The following is a 21268-nucleotide window of genomic DNA, read 5'->3' on the forward strand; positions in this document are numbered from 1 at the left end:
AAGATTATGGAGATTGAGGATAATTGGTAGGTTACTTACCTCGTGTCAAGTACCTAGTTGCAGGGCCAGGCTGGTTTTGTCTCTGGCTCCCATTTTAATTCCACGTCACTTCAACATTTATGTTAATAGTCATTAGTACACAGTTTTCAAAAATATATTTGAAGGACACTTTGTGATGAGAATTGAAGAACATATGTACTCATTAATGCTTCGGATGGGCCACTCAAAAAAGTAGGCTATAATGTTAACTACTGTGTAACATCATAGTGACTTGCAGGAGTGAAGAAAATCCTGCTGACTTTTACTCTTTTCTTAATTTTCTGGCCTGGTCCATAATCATCACCTCAAACCTCAAAACTCCAACTAATCAAAATAATACAGCAGTCATAATGTATGTATTAGTAGATAAGAACAATGGTTTTGACTTTTTTTAGAGTCTTGGATTTATTTATGAATTTGAGGCAAACCATGAAAATTGTACTTAAGGGGAAAATAACACTTACCGTTTAAGAAAAACAAAGCCCACTTGAAACTCATCTAGGTTAAGAACCCTGGTGTAGACCCAAATTAAAGTAGCTCCCAATTGCCAAATCTGAGATAATATGAGCAAAAAAAAAAAAAAATGATAATAATGAATTATAATACATACAACAAAAGAAAGTCTCTATATTTTAAACTTTTATTGGAGTATAGTTACTTTAAAGGTTGCGTTAGTTTCTATTGTACAGCAAAGTGAATCAGCTATATGTATACATATATCCCCTCTTTTTTGGATTTCTTTCCCATTTAGGTCACCACAGAGCATTGAGTAGAATTCCCTGTGCTATACAGTAGGTTCTCATTATCTATTTTATACATAGTATCAATAGTGTATATATGTCAATCCCAATCTCCCAATTCATCCCCCCACCACCCCTTTACCCCTTGGTAGCCATACATTTGTTCTCTATGTCCATGTCTCTATTTCTGCTTTGTAAATAAGATGGTCTATACCAGTTTTTTCAGATTCCACATATATGCGTTAATATACAATATTTCTTTTTCTCTTTCTGACTTACTTAACTCTGTGTGACAGACTCTAGGTCCATCCACGTCTCTACAAATGACCCAATTTCGTTACTTTTTATGGCTGAGTAATATTCCATTGTATGTACGTACCACATCTTCTTTTATCTGTTCCTCTGTTGATGGACATTTAGGTTGTTTCCATGTCCTGGCTATTGTAAACAGTGCTAAAATGAACATTGGGGTGCATGTGTCTTTTTGAATTATGGTTTTCTCTAAATGTAAGGCCAGACACTATAAAATTCTTAGAGGAAAACATAGGCAGAACACTCTTTGACATAAATCACAGCAAGATCTTTTTTTTTTTTTTTTTTTTTGCGGTACGAGGTCCTCTCCCGTTGTGGAGCACAGGCTCCAGACGCTCAGGCTCAGTGGCCATGGCTCACAGGCCCAGCCGCTCCGCGGCATGTGGGATCCTCCCGGACCGGGGCACGAACCCGTGTCCCCTGCATCGGCAGGCAGACTCTCAACCACTGCGCCACCAAGGAAGCCCAGCAAGATCTTTTTTGACATACCTCCTAGAGTAATGAGAATAAAAACAAAAATAAACAAATGGGACCTAATGAAACTTAATTAAAAGCTTTTGCACAGCAAAGGAAACCATAAACAAGACGAAAAGACAGCCCTCATAATGGGAGAAAATATTTGCAAATGAAGCAATGGACAAAGGATTTATCTCCAAAATATACAAACAGCTCATGTAGCTCAATATCAAAAAAAACAAACAACCCAATCCAAAAATGGGCAGAAGCCCTAAATAGACATTTCTCCAAAGAAGACATACAGATGGCCAACAGACACAAGAAAAAATGCTCAACATCACTCATTATTAGAGAAATGAAAATCAAAACTACAATGAGGTATCATCTTAACACCAGTCAGAATGGCCATCATCACAAAATCTGCAAACAGTAAATGCTGGAGAGGGTGTGGAGAAAAGGGAACCCTCTTGCACTGTTGGTGGGAATGTAAATTGGTACAGCCACTATGGAGAACAGTACGGAGGTTCCTTAAAAAACTAAAAATAGACCTACCATACGACCCACCAATCCCACTGCTGGGCATATACACACAAGAAATTGTTGTGAGTTAATACTGATGCAAATAAATGACTATGTAAATTATTGCCTAATATAATATAATAATTGACTAAGTAAATGGGGGACATTTCTTCCCTGTAGTAGAACTCCATCTAATAAATGTAGCAGAAATGATAGAAATTTTAAAAATTGCTAATTGCCAAAGACGACAGTAATAATTTTTGCAGAGAAGTACCATCAACGAATGACAGTGGACGAAAATATAATGAGAAATCGGGTATATACATAGTCTCAAAGTATCTTCTCACAAAGGACTTATTAATCACAAAGGGAAAATGAGTAACTTTACATTTGTGAAACCTGGCAGACAGCATCTTAACCACGGGGTCAAAGTTAATCTTACCCCTAATGAGTCACATTAACATCCTGTGCTCTAGAGGGCACAATATCACTTCTGTGCTATTATAGCTCATAACAGAATTTAATCATGAGGAGCCATCAGAATAACTCAGATTGAGGGGCATTCTACAAACTAACTGACCAGTAATCTTCAAAGCTCTCCGGGTCAGGAAAGAAAAACTGAGGAACTGTCCCAGATTCAGGAAGACTAAGAAGATACGGCAACCGAATGGCATAGATTGGATCATGGACCAAATAAAGGATATTAGTGGGACAGTTGACAAAATGTTAAGTGGGTCTTTAGATTAGTTAATTGTATCACATTAATATTAATTTTCTAGATTTGTACTGTATACTGTGATTTTGGTAAATGTTAGCATTTGAAGAACCTGGGTGAAGGGTATGTGGAAATTCTTTGTTCTATATTTTCACCCTTTTTTGTAAGTCTGAAATTATTTCAGAATGAAATTAAAGATAAAATTAAATGCATTAAAAGAAGCCCTTATTTGATTTTTCCCTTGTTTAATTTACTGTGCTTTTAACTCTTAAAGGTTATAATATAAAATGATATTTTGGGGAGACTTCAATTATGGGTAGAGATAGGTTGTCAGAGAGAGTGATTTGTGTATTTTTGCTAACCACAACATGAGAAGATATGCAATGAATATGTGATATAATAGTAAATAAAATCAATATTGAAATATTGAAAACCATTACTCTTAAACATCAACTTTCATTAAAGCATAAGTGACATACAATATGTATTTTAAGTGTACCAGTTTGATGAAGTTTTATTAAAAATTATATTTTTTTTGTTTCAGCCTAGTTTTCTTCCAGATACCTTCAGAGTTGAGAGCAAACAAATTAAGTCTTGACTGTCTGTCCTTCCTTTTCTCAGTAAACGACTCTCTTAGGCACCCAGTTATTCAAACCAGAAACCTAATATGATAGAGATGCTTTTCCCCCTTGGGGATGTACTTTACTAGGGGAAATTAGGTTTGTAAATTAGTATGTATAAAGCAATCTAGAAAGTGCTAATTGAAAGAAACTATAGATTCTGTGCTATGGAGGAAGAATATTAGAGATGTCTTTGAAGTAGAGGAATGAGGAAGGATATGAGGAACAAGTGTGCTTGAACTAGGCCTTGAATGTTAGTTAGAAATTAGGTCTTTGAAGATGAATGACAGGGAATTCCAGACAGAGAAGATAGTTGAATATTCAAAGCTCCAAAAAGATGCATAGTATATACTTGAATTTGGCTACATATAGGTTGCATGAAGGAAATTAATGCAAAATAAGAAAATGAAGATAGATAGCAATTACAGAACTTCGCAGAGAGGTTTCTCTTCTTCGTTTAGTTCTGTTTAAAAACTAGTTATTGAGCCAATAGTAGGTGGATATTTACTGTGTTTAAGACATTGGGAGAATATAAAGAAATTCTTGGCAGGTTAAGACCATGAAGCACAGAGTTCGGTAAAGGTGATGAAATGAAGACTGCTCTTCTAAATGTTAGTTTGATTTGAAGGAAATACAAGCTGGTGCTAGAGGATCATGCCATTTTGCTGTTGTTGCTGGAACTGGTTAGTGTTTTACCAAATTATTGAGTGAAAGACAATTAAAAGGACATAAAAGACATATGTTCCATCTACTCTAATCCTTGTGGAAGCTAGAATTTCCCTCAGTCACTACAACACCTAACTAGTATTTACCATGATTTGTCTTGGCTCTGGGAATCATTGGCACTTTTCTTTCTTCACATATTCACTTTTACACATTTTGGTGATGAAGGTTGAAGGCATCACTATCTTATTGTTATCCTTTCTTTGTCTCTTGCAATGCTTTCCTTTTTAATATATCCATTTATGATAGGATAAAGGAAAGGTTAGAGAAGTATTAAGATTCCAAGATTGACTAAAATTTAACCCACCTAACTTGCTTCCAAAAGCAATCCAAAAAGTAGATCCTGTGTTGGTTTTCACAGTTGTTAATAAATTGGCATCAGAATTTGAAATCCACATATATTGGGACTACTGGGCAAAATATCACATGAATATAATTTGTGTAAAAGTGAATCTATTCATTAAACATTTATTGAACCATCAGTACAATGATCCCTGCCCTCAAGAAGCTTATAATATAAAAGAAAAACCAAGAGTCATGAGATTTCCCATTTGGAAGAACCATAAAAAGCATATTATTATGATCCCGTCACTTTATAGATGACGAAATAACAGCATAAGTATTCTATACTGTTTCGGTTACAGTGGTTATTGTTCGTCAGAAGAAATAAGTTATGTTGGCTTCAGAAAACCTCATCTTTTCACAGTTTCTTTTGTGTTCAGAACCAAGGCAATGGGTAATAGGTATCCTGGCAATTAAAATCCACCTTCATGCCTTTGTTCTTTGGTCTCTCCAAAATAACTTCTTCCCATTGTTCTTTCCTCCCCCTGCATCCCCATTTTTCTTTTCTGATAACGTTTCATTTATCAAGATCAGGATCAAATATCAACTCCCGTGAACCTTAAACAAATCATCCCCTCCTTATTATAAAATGTGTGAATTCCCTGGCAGCAGCTCTCTGATAGGTTGTTTGCTCCTTGGGTGCAGTTACTACACATTATTAAGCTTCATATTTACAATGTCTAAAACACTGTCTGCCACATTGCCACATCCAATAAAATTTTAACTGGCTTAGTATTTTAACAAATATTTTAATGCTATATACCAAGCATTTAGTTGGGAACACAAAAGACAGAAATTCAGATTACAAATTGGTGGGGAAATCAAATAAACACATCAAAGATTGTGATAAGAGCTATGCAGGGAACGAACAGTTTGCTTGGAAAGGGAATAACAGGACTAATGGGTGATAGGGATTATACATAGACAAGATGATCAAGAAACTCTTCTCCCAAGAAATGATGGTTAAATTGAGATTTAAAATGAAAGAAAGAGCCAGTCATTTAACAAGGACAGGTGTTTTAGTTACAAAAAGAAAGCCAGTGTGGCTTGAGTCCAGTGTACAAGGAGTCAGGTGCAGCTTGAAGAACAGGGCAAGCACCTTTCAGGTCAGGTCATGGGAGGAGATTGAATTCAATTTTAAGCAAATTCATGGAAAGCCATTGAAAGCGTCTTTCTGTGTTGTAAAGAATAGATGGCAGCGATCTAGGGACAATGAAGCCAGATCAATTAGAAATCAACTGTAGATGTCTAGGCAAGAGAAGATGGTTTACTGGACAATGGTGATTGCAATAATAAGGGGGTATTGATAATAGAATCAATAGAATTTGTCAGTGGATCAAATAGGGGGCTGAAGGAAAGGGAGGAATCCACCATGATTTACACTGTTCTGGTTTGAATACTGCTGGATGATGGTGCCATTCATGTAGATGGGGTAGTCTATGAAAAAAAAAATAGATTGTGTGGAATCAAAGTTAATGATGAAATCTTTGAAGATGTTTGCAATTATCTAGTTTCAGGTCTAGATTCAAAAGAATGATTTAATGTTGTTAAGGATGGAGGCTTATACGACTACCAACTAAATTTTAGCCTTTGCTCTGTGCCTGGTGCTGTGCTAAATACTCCACAAGAATTATAGAAAATTCTTCAACTATGAAATATGTTCATTTTCAGTCCTAGTTCGTAAATTAAGAGATTGAGATTTAGAGAGTTTAGGTGACCTTTCCAGAGTCAGACAGCTAATAGGTGGCACAGCCAAGACTTGAGCCAGTACAGATCTTTCTGCCTTCAGAGTCCAGTACTCTTCCTCCTTAAGATTCACTACCTCTTGTTGCAAAATCGAGGCACTTTGTATATCCATTGCCAAATAAAACTCTGATGTCTTTCCTTTACTCATTCCTGTGTCTTGTTAGAATACCATTCAAGTCATTGAAGTTGAGAATTCAGTTACTTGTCTGGTTGAATTGAATCAGCTAGCAATCTAGTTTAAGATTCTCCCTAACAGGGTGATAAAGCAGATTCTGCACTTAAGGGTGTGGGTTGTTTTCTTTCAATGTGCCAGATATTCCCTGTCACCAACACTTCGCTGTGGCAGGTATCCTTGTCATTTGCTAAGATCTGTGAAGTGATCTGGGTCTGTTGTGCCCTGCAGAGAATTGAGTCAATGCCTTAATCTCAGGATTAACCAAAAGAAAACAATTCATTTAAAAGGATGGCTCCCAGTATGAAAAAAAATCTTGTAATTACAAGTACCCACTGATAATTAAAAGAGAATTCAATTTTTTCGTATACTGAAATTGGCCATCTGTGATGGACAATGAACTAGTAATTCACAGATGTGTTTTCTGGACATGGCAAGCTTCCCTACTTAATACTCTTACAAGAAAATTTATACTCCGTGGAAGTACTCTAGTCCTAACAGAGCATTAATGGACTTATTCAACGGTTAGCAAATAAATGTGGTTATTCGTTACTTAGTGATGATTCAGTCTCTACACTGCTTTTAATTTCTTAACTAGTGTTTCTGAAAATGCTGAATGTGAGTGCAAGGCAGATTTATCTGGGAAGTATACATGTTCAGGCAACTTGAGCAAATCATGCAGCAGTTTTCTGTTTTGGGTTATTATCTTTAATCCATTTTTTACAATTGAATTCACATTAGTCCTGTAGACATTTATTCACCTAGCATACATACCCTCCCATAGGCCAAGTCCTGTTAGCTTCTAGGGAGGCAAAAATTAATAAAATTTAGCTCCTTTTCACAAGAAGCTAATTCTAGCAGTGAAATAAATCAAGAAATAATAATTAAAAGTGATAGTTTCTTCAGAAGATTCAGCCACGGGCTTCCCTGGTGGCGCAGTGGTTGAGAGTCTGCCTGCCAATGCAGGGGACACGGGTTCGTGCCCCCGTCCGGGAAGATCCCACATGCCGCAGAGCGGCTGGGCCCGTGAGCCATGGCCGCTGAGCCTGCGCGTCCGGAGCCTGTGCTCTGCAACGGGAGAGGCCACAACAGTGACAGGCCCGCGTACCAGAAAAAAAAAAAAAAAAAAGATTCAGCCACGAAGTACTGTGTAAACATTAATTGAAAAGAAGGAGATGTGGTTTGGCAAATAATGACATTGGCAAATGAAATCTTCATAGAGGATGTGCCACCTGAGTTGGACTTTAAAGACTGAATTGGCATTTCCCGGCTAGAAAAAGAGAAGATGGGTTTTGGAAGATGGGGAACAGATTTTAAAAGGATTCTAAAAGTGGTAGCTCATAATGCCTTTGGAGCCACTGGAGGTGTGTCTTTAGGTGAAATTGAAGAGTATTTAGGGGAGATGGCAGATGAGGCTGAGTAGAGCATCTGCGGCTACCTTTAGAAAAATGTAGGTGCCATCCCAAGGAGTTTGAATTTCACCTTGCTAATGACGAGAGTTTATGAAAAGGGTTTTAAAGAAGATTAGTCTGTGTTTGAAAAAGAGAATTCTGGATGAATTTGAATGATTTGGAGGAAGAGACTCTGTTAGACACTGTGCTATAAATATAGACACATAGTATCTAAGTGCCAGAATTAGGGGACAAACCATAGTTCATCTGGCTGCAAACTCCATATGGTTTATACCACCCCTCCCTGCCTCAACAAATTGCCTTAATGTCTCCAATGTGGACTGAACACACCAGGTCACAGAGACACTTTGGAGTAATCACACATCAGTTCAGCTGCCCCTTAGATAAACATGTACGCCTTCCCTGGAATATGCTGGACCTGTCATTCTGGAACACAGTCCCTTCAACACAGGTTAAATTAATATGATATCCACACAGTGTTGCTGCTTCAGAGGGCCCTTTGATTTTTTTTCTTTTAGATTTATTTATTTTATCCAAAAAATCTTTTACCATCTTTATTGGAGTATAATTGCTTTACAATGGTGTGTTACTTTCTGCTTTATAACAAAGTGAATCAGTTATACATATACATATGTCCCCATATCTCTTCCCGCTTGCGTCTCCCTCCCTCCCACCCTCCCTATCCCACCCCTCTAGGTGGTCACAAACCACCTAGCTGATCTCCCTGTGCTATGCGGCTGCTTCCCACTAGCTATCTATTTTACGTTTGGTAGTGTATATATGTCCATGCCTCTCTCTCGCTTTGTCACAGCTTACCCTTCCCCCTCCGCATATCCTCAAGTCCATTCTCTAGTAAGTCTGCATCTTTATTCCCATCTTGCCCCTAGGTTCTTCAGAAGCATTTTTTTTTAGATTCCATATATACGTGTTAGCATATGATATTTGTTTTTCTCTTTCTGACTTACTTCACTCTGTATGACAGTCTCTAGGTCCATCCACCTCATTACAAATAAGTCAGTTTCATTCATTTTTATGGCTGAGTAGTATTCCATTGTATATATATGCCACATCTTCTTTATCCATTCATCTGTTGATGGACACTTAGGTTGCTTCCATGTCCTGGATATTGTAAGTAGAGCTGCAATGAACATTTTGGTACATGACTCTTTTTGAATTATGGTTTTCTCAGGGTATATGCCCAGTAGTGGGATTGCTGGGTCGTATGGTAGTTCTATTTTTAGTTTTTTAAGGAACCTCCATACTGTTCTCCATAGTGGCTGTATCAATTTACATTCCCACCAACAGTGCAAGAGTGTTCCCTTTTCTCCACACCCTCTCCAGCATTTATTGCTTGAAGATTTTTTGATGATGGCCATTCTGACCAGTGTGAGATGATATCTCATATTGTAGTTTTGATTTGCATTTCTCTAATGATTAATGATTTTGAGCATTCTTTCATGTGTCTGTTGGCAATCTATATATCTCTTTGGAGAAATGTCTCTTTAGGTCTTCTGCTCACTTTTGGATTGGGTTGTTTGTTTTTTTAATGTTGAGCTGCATGTACTGCTTGTAAATTTTGGAGATTAATCCTTTGTCAGTTGCTTCATTTGCAAATATTTTCTCCCATTCTGAGGGTTGTCTTTTTGTCTTGTTTATGGTTTCCTTTGCTGTGCAAAAGTTTTTAAGTTTCATTAGGTCCCATGTTTTTTTTTTTTTTTTCCATTTCTCTAGGAGGTGGGTCAAAAAGGATCTTGCTGTGATTTATGTCATAGAGTGTTCTGCCTAAGTTTTCCTCTAAGAGTTTTATAGTGTCTGGCCTTACATTTAGGACTTTAATCCATTTTGAGTTTACTTTTGTGTATGGTGTTAGGGAGTGTCCTAATTTCATTCTTTTACATGTAGCTGTCCAGTTTTCCCAACACCACTTATTAAAGAGGCTGTCTTTTTTCCACTGTATATTCTTGCCTCCTTTATCAAAAATAAGGTGACCATATGTGTGTGGGTTTATCTCTGGGCTTCCTGTTCTGTTCCATTGATCTATATTTCTGTTTCTGTGCCGGTGTCATACTGTTTTGATTACTGTAGCTTTCTAGTATAGTGTGAAGTCAGGGAGCGTGATTCCTCCAGCTCCGTTTTTCTTTCTCAAGATTGCTTTGGTTATTCGGGGTCTTTTGTGTTTCCATACAAATTGTGAAATTTTTTGTTCTAGCTCTGTGAAAAATGCCAGTGGTAGTTTGATAGAGATTGCATTGAATCTGTAAATTGCTTTGGGTAGTAGAGTCATTTTCACAATGTTGATTCTTCCAATCCAAGAACATGGTATATCTCTCCATCTATTTGTATCATCTTTAATTTCTTTCACCAGTGTCTTATAATTTTCTGCATACAGGTCTTTTGTCTCCTTAGGTAGGTGTATTCCTAGATATTTTATTCTTTTTGTTGCAATGGTAAATGGGAGTGTTTTCTTAATTTCACATTCATATTTTTCATCATTAGTGTATAGGAATGCTAGAGATTTCTGTGCATTAATTTTGTATCCTGCTACTTTACCAAATTCACTGATTAGCTCTAGTAGGTTTCTGGTAGCATCTTTAGGATTCTCTATGTATAGTATCATGTCATCTGCAAACAGTGATAGGTTCACTTCTTCTTTTCCAATTTGGATTGCTTTTATTTCTTTTTTTTTCTCTGATTGCTGTGGCTAACAATTCCAAAACTATGTTGAATAAGAGTGGTGAGAGTGGGCAAACTTGTCTTGTTCCTGATCTTAGTGGAAATGGTTTCAGTTTTTCAGCATTGAGGATTATATTGGCTGTGGGTTTGTCATATGTGGCCTTTATTATTACTGTGTTACTGTCAATTTCCCCTTTTATGCCTGTTAGTATTTGCCTTATGTATTGAGGTGCTCCTATGTTGGGTGCATAAATATTTACAGTTGTTATATCTTCTTCTGGATCGATCCCTTGATCATTATGTAGTATCCTTCTTTGTCTCTTGTAATACTCTCTGTTTTAAAGTCTATGTTGTCTGATATGAGAATTGCTACTGCAGCTTTCTTTTGATTTCCATTTGCATCGAATATCTTTCTCCATCCCCTCACTTTCAGTCTGTATGTGTCCCTAGGTCTGAAGTGGGTCTCTTGTAGACAGCATATATACGGATGTTGTTTTTGTATCCATTCAGCCAACCTATGTCTTTTGTTCGGAGCATTTAATCCATTTACATTTAAGGTAATTATCAATATGTATGTTCCTATTACCATTTTCTTAATTGTTTTGGGTTTATTACTGTAGGTCTTTTTTTTTTTTTTTTTTTTTTTTTTTTGAGGTATGTGGGCCTCTCACTGCTATGGCCTCTCCTGCCTCAGAGCACAGGCTCCGGACGCGCAGGCTCAGCGGCCATGGCTCATGGGCCCAGCCGCTCTGCGGCATGTGGGATATTCCCGGACCAGGGCACAAACCCATGTCCCCTGCATTGGCAGGCGGACTCTCAACCACTGCGCCACCAGGGAAGCCCTATTGTAGGTCTTTTCCTTCTCTTGTGTTTCCTGCCTAGAGAAGTTCCTTTAGCATTTTTTGTAAAGCTGGTTTGGTGGTGCTGAATTCTCGTAGCTTTTGCTATTTGTAAAGCTTTTAATTTCTCCGTCAAATCTGAATGAGATCCTTGCTGGGTAGGGTAATCTTGGTTGCACGTTTTTCCCTTTCATCACTTTAAATATGTCCTGCCACTCCCTTCTGGCTTGCAGAGTTTCTGCTAAAAGATCAGCTGTTAACCTTATGGGGATTCCCTTATGTGTTACTTGTTGTTTTTCCCTTGCTGCTTTTAATATTTGTTCTTTGTATATAATTTTTGATAGTTTGATTAATGTGTGTCTTGGCGTGTTTCTCCTTGGATTTATCCTGTATGGGAGACTCTGTGCTTCCTGGACTTCATTAACTATTTCTTTTCCCATATTTGGGAAGTTTTCAACTATAATCTCTTCAAATATTTTCTCAGTCCCTTTCTTTTCCTCTTTTTCTTCTGGGACCCCTATAATTCGAATGTTGGTGTGTTTAATGTTGTCCCAGAGGTCTCTAAGACTGTCGTCAATTCTTTTCATCCTTTTTTCTTTATTTTGCTCTGCAGTAGTTATTTCCACTATTTTATCTTCCAGATCATTTATCTGTTATTCTGCCTCAGTTATTCTGCTATTGATCCCTTCTAGAGAATTTTTAACTTCATTTATTATGTTGTTCATCACTGTTTGTTTACTCTTTATTTCTTCTAGGTCCTTGTTAAACGTTTCTTGTATTTTTTCCATTCTATTTCCAAGACTTTGGATTATCTTTACTATCATTATTCTGAATTCTTTTTCAGGTAGACTGCCTATTTCCTCTTCATTTGTTACGTCTGGTGGGTTTTTACCTTGCTCCTTCATCTGCTGTGTGTTTCTCTATCTTCTCATTTTGCTTAACTTCTGTGTTTGGGGTCTCCTTTTTGCAGGCTGCAGGTTCGTAGTTCCTCTTGTTTTTGGTGTCTGGCCCCAGTGGCTATTGGTTCAGTAGGTTGTGTAGGCTTCTTGGTGGAGGGGACTAGTACCTGTGTTCTGGTGGATGAGGCTGGATCTTGTCTTTCTGGTGGGCAGGTCCATGTCTGGTGGTGTGTTTTGGGGTGTCTGTGGCCTTATTATGATTTTAGGCAACCTCTGGTAATGGGTGGTGTTGTGTTCCTGTCTTGCTAGTTGTTTGGCATAGGATGTCCAGCACTGTAGCTTGCTGGTCCTTGAGTGGAGCCGGGTCTTGGCGTTGAGATGGAGATCTCTGGGAGATTTTCGCCGTTTGATATTATGTGGAGCTGGGTGGTCTCTTGTGGACCAGTCTCCTGAACTTGGCTCTCCCACCTCAGTGGTACAGCCCTGATGCCTCGCTGTAGCAGCAAGAACCTATCCTCCACATGGCTCAGAACAAAAGGGAGGAAAGAAAGAAAGGAAGAAAGGAAGGAAGGAAGAAGGAAGGAAGGAAGGAAGGAAGTTATTAAAATATAAAATAATTACTAAGAAAAAAATTTTTTTAGTAAAAAAAAAATGGACAGACAGAACCCTAGGACAAATGGTAAAAGGTAAGCTATACAGGCAGAATCACACACAGAATCATACACATACACACTCACAAAAAGAGAACGAGGAAAAAAAAAAAAAAAAATATATATATATATATATATATATCATTGCTCCCAAAGTCCACCTCCTCTATTTGGGATGATTCGTTGTCTATTCAGGTATTCCACAGATGCAGGGTACATCATGTTGATTGTGGAGATTTAATCCGCTGCTCCTGAGGCTGTTGGGAGAGATTTCCCTTTCTCTTCTTTGTTCGCACAGCTCCTGGGGTTCAGTTTTGGATTTGGACCCGCCTCTGCGTGTAGGTCGCCTGAGGGTGTCTGTACTTCGCTCAGACAGGATGGGGTTAAAGGAGCCGTTGATTCGGGGGCTCTGGCTCACTCAGGCCGGGGGGGAGGGAGGGGTTCGGATGCGGGGCGAGCCTGCGGAGGCAGAGCCCGGCGTGACATTGTACCAGCCTGAGGCACGCCGTGCGTTCTCCCGGTGAAGTTGTCCCTGGATCACGGGACCCTGGCAGTGGCGGGCTGCACAGGCTCCCGGGAGAGAAGGTATGGATAGTGACCTGTGCTCGCACACAGGCTTCCTGGTGGCGGCAGCAGCAGCCTTAGCGTCCCATGCCCGTCTGTGGGGTCCAAGCTGATAGCTGCGGCTCGCGCCCTTCTCTGGAGCTCCTTTAAGTGGCGCTCTTAATCCCCTCTCCTCGCGCACCAGGATACAATGACGCAAGAAAAAGTCTCTTGCCTCTTCAGCAGCTCCAGACTTTTCCCGGACTCCCTCCCGGCTAGCCGTGGCGCACTAACCCCCTGCAGGCTGTGTCCACGCTGCCAACCCCAGTCCTCTCCCAGAGCTCCGACCGAAGCTCGAGCCTCAGCTCCCAGCCCCGCCCGCCCCGGCAGGTGAGCAGATAAGCCTCTCGGGCTGGTGAGTGACAGTTGGCACGGATCCTCTGTGTGGGAATCTCTCTGCTTTGCCCTCTGCACCCCTCTTGCTGCGCTCTCTTTCGCAGCTCTGAAGCTTCCCCCCTCCGCCACCTGCAGTCTCCGCCCGCGAAGGGGCTTCCTAGTGTGTGGAAACCTTTCCTCTTTCACAGCTCCCTCCCGCTGGTGCAGGTCCTGTCCCTGTCCTTTTGTCTCTGCTTTGTTTTTTTCTTTTGCCCTACCCAGGTACGTGGGGAGTTTCTTGCCTTTTGGGAGGTCTGTCTTCTGCCAGTGTTCGGTAGGTGTTCTGTAGGAGTTGTTCCACATGTAGATGTATTTCTTATGTATTTGCGGGGACGAAGGTGATCTCTTCGCCTTACTCTTCCGCCATCTTGAGGCTCTCCAGTCCCTTTGATTTTAACTGAAAAATCAATAAAAACTTTTTTCCCCTGGTTTATTCCAACCTTTATTTTTCCGAGGGTCCTAAAACACAGAAAAACTTTTTAGCTTACTAAGAGAATCGTCTTTCTCATTCTTGAAGAAAGAAGTCAGTTCTACCTGAGCTTTTGGTATGTTTCCACTGTTCCAAAGGCTGGAAGAGTTTGTAAGATCTTACAGCTGAATTGCCTCTTGCTCCTCCCAAAGCTCCTTTGATGTTTAAGGGAAGTAAAAGCAAAATTAACATAAAAGGAGAGACTCACGCTTCGGGAAAACAACCATCTGACCCTGATAATCTGGAGAACTACCTAAATGGGCCCAAATTACCCAAATGAAAACATTTGCAAAAGTTTTAAGAGGTTGTCGTAGCAGTCCAACTGAGTAGGGCACATACTGAGCTGCCGGATGTGGAGGTGGAAGGAAGAGACAAGCGTGAGGGATGCCCACAGGACTTGGTGACAGATTGACTACTTGAAGAAGAAGAAGGAATCAAGATGGTTTCATCTTTAAGTGTGATAGAATATTGAGAGAAGAACAGGTTTTCTGGAGAGGGTGAGTATACTTTGTGATATATAGGTATACTTCCAAATAGATAGATCTGTTACTAGAGTTGAACAGATGGCTGTGAAGCATGAGGGAGGTGAATCAGTATGAGATATGTGGAATTCATCAGGCTATAGATACTGGTTGAAGAAACAGCAGTGGATGAAATATTGCTGCGAAAGTATGCGAGAAGAGGATTGAAAACAAAACATTGAGACGCTGACGTGTGTGGGGTAGGCAGCAAAAAAGGAGCTAATATTGCTAAAGAAATTGAATAGTATCGTTGATGAACATAGTTGTAAACAGTACTAAATGCTACAAAATATTGTAGGTGACTTATTTTTTCATGATGAAGGAAAATTGAGAATGTTAGTAAAAGAGGAAAAGGAACCCCAAGAAGGGGAGCGATTGAATATGGGAAATGGAGTCGATTTTTTGGAGCATATGTCTTTAAGGAAGTGAGAAAGAGCCTAAAAAAAAAGAGAGTTAGCACATCCTCTCTGACAGAACGAAAAAGACAGGCAAGGTGGTTGTGAACAGGAATAGGCACTGGCATCACATAGACTTATTGGAATTTTGGCTGTGCTAATCATTTGGGGGAAAAACTGTATAACTTCTCTGGGTCTCAGTCTCTTTTTAAAATGATGAAGATGTCTCCTTTGTAGGGTCTGAGCTTTCATGATAATAGAGGTTGAGCTTTTGTACCAGCTCTTCCCTTTGCCTGGATCGCTTGTTCCCCAGAGACACACATGCCCATTTCCTTCTTGTCCACATGTGTCTCCTGGCTGTGACCCACCCCCAACCCCCAGTCTCAGGTAGCTTCTTCCTCTCCCTCTCATCCTCTATCTCATCACTCAAACTTATTTTTTTCATAGCACCCATTCCCATCAGAAATGACCTTATCTGCATGTCTTTGTGTGTTTATTTATTTTTTCCGTGCTTAGAGTTTATTTTACCTATTAGAATATATTCATGATAAGAACAGAGATTCAGACTCATTTACTATTCAGTTCCCCACCTCTAGGAGCATTAGGCACAATTCAGTTCAGTAAATATTAGATAAGGCTATTCATAAAAAGTAGTTATTAGGGGAAGGATAAATTAGGAGTTTGAAATTAACACACTATTATATATAAAATAGATAACCAACAAGGAGCTACTATATAGCACAGAGAACTATATTCAATATCGTGTAATAACCCATAATGGAAAAGAATCTGAAGAAAGAGTATAACTGAGTCACTTTGCTGTACACCTGAAACTAACAAAACATTGTAAATCAAGTATATTTCAATTTTTTAAAAGTTTTTATTATTAATCTGAAATTGGAGGTGAGGGAAGAGGAGTTGACAGGTTAGGAGACAGCTATCTCCTCTGAGTAAAAAGAACATAGAGGATAGGACTGCAGATCCAAGCAGGTATGTGTTTGGAAATTTTAGTTCTACAAGGGATGGTTGTGGATAGAGTTATATAGTTTCCAAGTCCATTACAGGATTCTTTTATGTCCAGCCAAAATCACCCAGGCTATCTTGTCATTACTTCTTTGCCTTTAGTTAACCAAAATCTCTTTAAAAAAATTATACATGCATACCATTTATTTGCTTCTGTGTGAATAATATTACTAATGATGGCTAACAATTTTCATTTTTATATTTGAAAGGCCCAGGCACCATTAACCACTGTACATATATGAGCTCATTTACTCCTCTCAGCAATCCTATAAGGACAGTAGTATAATTATCCCATTTTGCAGATGAGAAAACTGAGGCACAGAGACAAATAATATGCCCAAGGTCACATAGCTAAGAGCAGACCCAAGCAGTTTGGCTGTGAAGCCCATGCCCTTAACCACTGATCTATACTGCCTCTCAAGACCTCACCCACCCATCTGAAAGAAAAATTAATGTTGCTTTGCTGAAGCCAGACAAAGCTGTTTATCAACTAGTCAGACAAAGCAGGTCAGATTGTCCTGCCAGGGAAATGTCCTAGGAAAAATTGTCCTGTCAGGCAACAAACCTGGAAGGAATTTTCCTTTCAAGGAAAGGAATACTTGATCAATCAAATCAAGTATTCCTAAAATCATTACCTTTTCTCCCCCCCTCACTTTGGCAACCCCTTGCAATTTAAGGTCATCTGAAAATTAAATTAATGTTCTGTTTACTCCTTTTTTCAGGTAATTTAATAAATACTCTGGGCTCAACCCTGAATACCTCATAGAAAATTTACCCATGCTCCACAGATTGGCCGACATGGTGAAAGGATATTCAGTTTTGCGTAGATAAACTTTGATTTGCATTATATAGTGTCTAATATATGAATTCTTAGAATGTTTATGATTAACGCTTTGCTTACAACCCAAAACACTGGTTATAAATTTCAGCCCTATCTTTTCTTATTCGGTTTTTCCAGTGATCTGCTCTAGCTCCTCTTTATTTTTTCCCAGTGTGTTTTTAGATTATTATTGACCATCAAGAAATCCTTATTTGGAGTAAGTAGAGTCTAATTCCTCATTTTCTTAAAATTTACACGAAGGAAAATTATGAAAAGGAAGTGAAGTTTTTAAGTTATCTTTATCAGTATGCTTCCACATCAGTTTCTTAAACTCAGGGGTAATGAATCACTCTTGATTATTCTAAAATTAGATCTGTTTTGCATAGTGACAGTGCTGTGGTCTGCAGGTGTGTGGAAGTGTAGCAAGTTGGTAAAAACTACTGACTGTGGAGCCAGACTGCCTAGGTGTTAATCCTTTGCTCTGTGTGCTACCTGTGTGACCTTGGGCAAGGTACTTAACTTCTCTGAGCCCCAATTTCATTAGATGTAAAATGGAGATAATAATATCTTTAATGTTGTCGCAAGGATTACTTGAATTAATATAGGTAAAGTATTTAGAACAGTGTCTGGAACCTGGAAAGATCTATGTAATGCTGTTTTCTTTGTTCTTGATTCTGCTGTAACTTAGGAAAAAGTTGCTTTCCTTGTTACTAAGTGTTGTAAAAATGCTTTCTTAACAAATATTATTTTCATTCATCTTGACAGATTCAAAAGATTAATTCAGTATGATATGCTTTTAGTTCTTTCTGTATATCATTTATTGATTGTTAAAATTCATGATTAATTTAGAGCCAGATCATAAGCTTCTTTATGCCTCTTATGTAATGCCTTGATCAGATGACACTGAAAAACAATCTAAATAAAGATGTCTTCAATATTTTTCTTTGCTTTTAAGAGTCCAGTGACTCAGTGTTTCCCTTGGGTAGAATATTTTTAAATTCCTATTTAATTTTAAAGAAGTTATTTTATTTATGTGTAAATATCCAAAAAGGCAGACATACCAACTGGTAGGTAAGTACATTCAGGTGTGTAAAGCAGCTGCTCCTTCACCCTTCTCTAAAATGTGCATACTGCCATCTGCTGGAAAGAACTTTTGTACGGCATTTGGAGAGTATTTTTGAAAAAAATTGTTGAACAATTTTTCCCATAAATTTTTTTGATAATTTAAACTATATCTTTAATTCTATTGAGAGTAAGTAAATTTACAGTATAAGAGTTTTTGAATCCTTTTCAATGAAAACCAAGATTGGGGCAGTTGTGTTTTTTTGTTTGCCTAATTTTTTGTTTGTTTTTTCAGATAGATTGGAAAATACATTGACAAACCTTTAAAACTTTTTATATAGATAGGTAGAAGTGTTCTAATGTGTTTTGTATTTTTCTGAGGACAGTTGTGTGGCATTTTGTTTGATTTGAATAGCAGCAGTGTGAAGCAGGCAGAGCAAGTACGATTATAATTTGCCAGTGAGAAAACAGAGGCTCAGAGAGGTTAAGTGACCAACCCAAGGTCACTCAGTTTATCGGTGGAATAGTTGGGACCAGAATCCAGGTCTTTGAATATATTTAATCCTGAGGTGCTGATTATTTCTCCAACTCTCATCATATCCTACGTGTCTCAGAGCATAAAAACATTGCATCCTGTTATCAATAAGGTCCAGCAAGATGACAAGCAGCCAATTTATTATGTACATTTTAAAAGTGAATAATGTACAGGAAGCAACTTTTTTAAACCTTGAAAAGCAAAATAATAAATGATATCCCGTGCCTTGCACAATACAGACACCTATTTGTTGATTTACCACAGCAGACGAATATTTTCTCCTACATATAAATATTATTGCCTTCTGGTTGATTATTTCCACCCCCAGTAATTTAGTTGTACTCTGAGACAGTTTCGCAAATAGATGCCAGCTCAGAACATTCCATAACTGATTTTGGTTTCTCCTGGAGTGCTCTGTTATCTAAGTAGCCTGGCGTAGTAGGGATTTTTGTTAAACAATACTTTTCTTTTGGTGAATGGTAAATTTGACTTTTTAAAAAGTGTCTTTTTATTTCATCATTTTATAACGTAATATTGCCATTGAGAGCATGAATTTTGTGCATGATACTTTCTTGGCACTGTACTGATTTTAAAATTTACCAAATAAAAATGAATGTACCAATTTGGGGTGATTATATGTACATTATACTAGCTCAGATATCACAAGCTACTTGTTATGATTGCCAGCTCTCATTTTATGATTCTAATAGTTGTCTCCCACAACATTTAAAAGTGTTGCTGTCACTGTAAGGGCCTTCCTTCCCTCCGTCACCTCTCCTCAAGAAATTAATTCACTTCTTTTTATCTATTTTTCTTTAGTTTAAAATTTTATTGTTCCCCTATTTTCTGCCCTTACTAACATTGATTTGAACTTTTTTTAATATTAAATGCACTTACGTTTCAGTTACATTACGTGCATGTTAAAAATTTGTGTGTGAAGCCATGTTGCTAATTCAGAACAGCTGCCTTATGAGAAGTCTCTTGGAATGTCCATGAGTCTCTCTGGATGATTGTATTAGTGACAGACCCAGCTTTGGACTTTTACTTGTATTGGAACTATGATGCTAGAAATTTCTTATCAGATAATTAATCCAAAAGAAGAGGGGGATTAAATCTTCAATTAGGCAGTATGAGGCATGGAGTAAGATAAGAGAATCTGTCCGTGGCCAAAAGGATCATAAGAAATCATAGCTTTTTGGCCAGCATTCAATTTTCCTTATAATGACCTGAAATCTTCCCCTTTAATAGTGTGAACCTATGGTTTTTACTTTTATTTGCTGTAGATATGCAGAATAAATTGAACCCCTTTTCCACATGGTGGCTATTAAGTTTTATTTTCTACTTCCCACACTCTAATGTGCTCTAACGTCCTTCTGTCCTTCTCATAAAATTTTTGAGCCATTGTGTGCATGAATTAAATCTTTTAATTCTTACCCCAACTCCATGAGGTAGTATTCTTATTATGTGCATTTGATTGAGGTTCAGAAAGATGAAGACCACACAGGCAATGAAGGTCTTGAACCAAGACATCAGCTGAGACTACTAGTGGCTTGTGTCAGGCTTTAGCCACTGTATCCTCCCACCATTTTTTATGTGACACATTTTCTAGGCTCCTTGCTCTTTGCTTAGAGAGGAGTCTGGATACATTCCTGTTTGTATACATCTCGTTTGTAAGACAGAACAGGCAAAATGAACTCAATACTTCAGGTGTACAGTGGCCTATAGCGGGACAGCTTGGGCATGAGCTACCAGCCTGCACACCTGTGCAATGCAAGAGAGAATTGCAGATTTTTTTTCACCCCTTAGCTTATCTTGAATAGGTATTAAATTGGGTCTCACCATTATATGGGTGTGTGTGAGTTTGTAAATGTATAAATGTATAAATAAATGTATTTTTCCACTTTAAAAGGAGCCTAAGTCTTTTCTTGTTAAACTACACTTTGTCATCTTTAGTACATACTAGCTTCCCTAGATCTTTTACCTCCATCTTAGCTGTGCTTCCCTTTTTAGTTCCATCTAAAAATTCAGTACGTATATGTTTAATCTACATTTAAGACCTTGATATTTTAAGGTGTTCTGTGTAGTCCCATTAGATTCCTGAAACATTTCATTTGAGATTTCTTGGCCTGTTTCTTGATCAGTGTGGCAAGAAATTCATGAATTTCTTTTCTTAGAACATTCTGTTGTCCTTGAGTTGTATTTCTTTTTAAGGTCTGTCTTTCCTCTGTAGGCTTTAAATTTGCTGTGCCTTCTGTCCAAACCTCCTGGACCTTAAGTTGACCAACTCTCTTTTAGTTATTGTCACAAATGTCCCTGTTCCTGAAAACAGCTAAGAACTTTGAAATGTAGCCAGCTAGCTCCACCTTTCCCATTTCTGCTAGCATTTGCCAACTTACTAAGCAGTCTTTATTCACACCAATTTTGCACTAGTATAACCAGAAGATATGTCTACTTTAGACTGCCAATAATTTACTGAGTGTTTTTGCATGTTAGCTAATCTCTACGGTCTTCATCTTCCTCATCTATGTAAATCTGTGTTGGACTATGGCCTCTGAGGTTGCTTAAGTTCTAATATCTGTGATTTTAAAGTATACCAAATTACCTGTAG

The 21268-nt window shown here is 38.3% G+C and overlaps 1 protein-coding gene across 1 annotated transcript in view; it reads left to right on the forward strand.

Moving 5' to 3' along the window:
* Positions 1-21268, forward strand: part of ADAMTS3 (ADAM metallopeptidase with thrombospondin type 1 motif 3) — a 289253-nt gene that overhangs the window by 228060 nt on the left and 39925 nt on the right. The window lies entirely within an intron of this gene.

Source organism: Delphinus delphis, chromosome 5, assembly GCF_949987515.2.
Source record: "Delphinus delphis chromosome 5, mDelDel1.2, whole genome shotgun sequence".
Classification (NCBI taxonomy): Eukaryota; Metazoa; Chordata; class Mammalia; order Artiodactyla; family Delphinidae; genus Delphinus; species Delphinus delphis.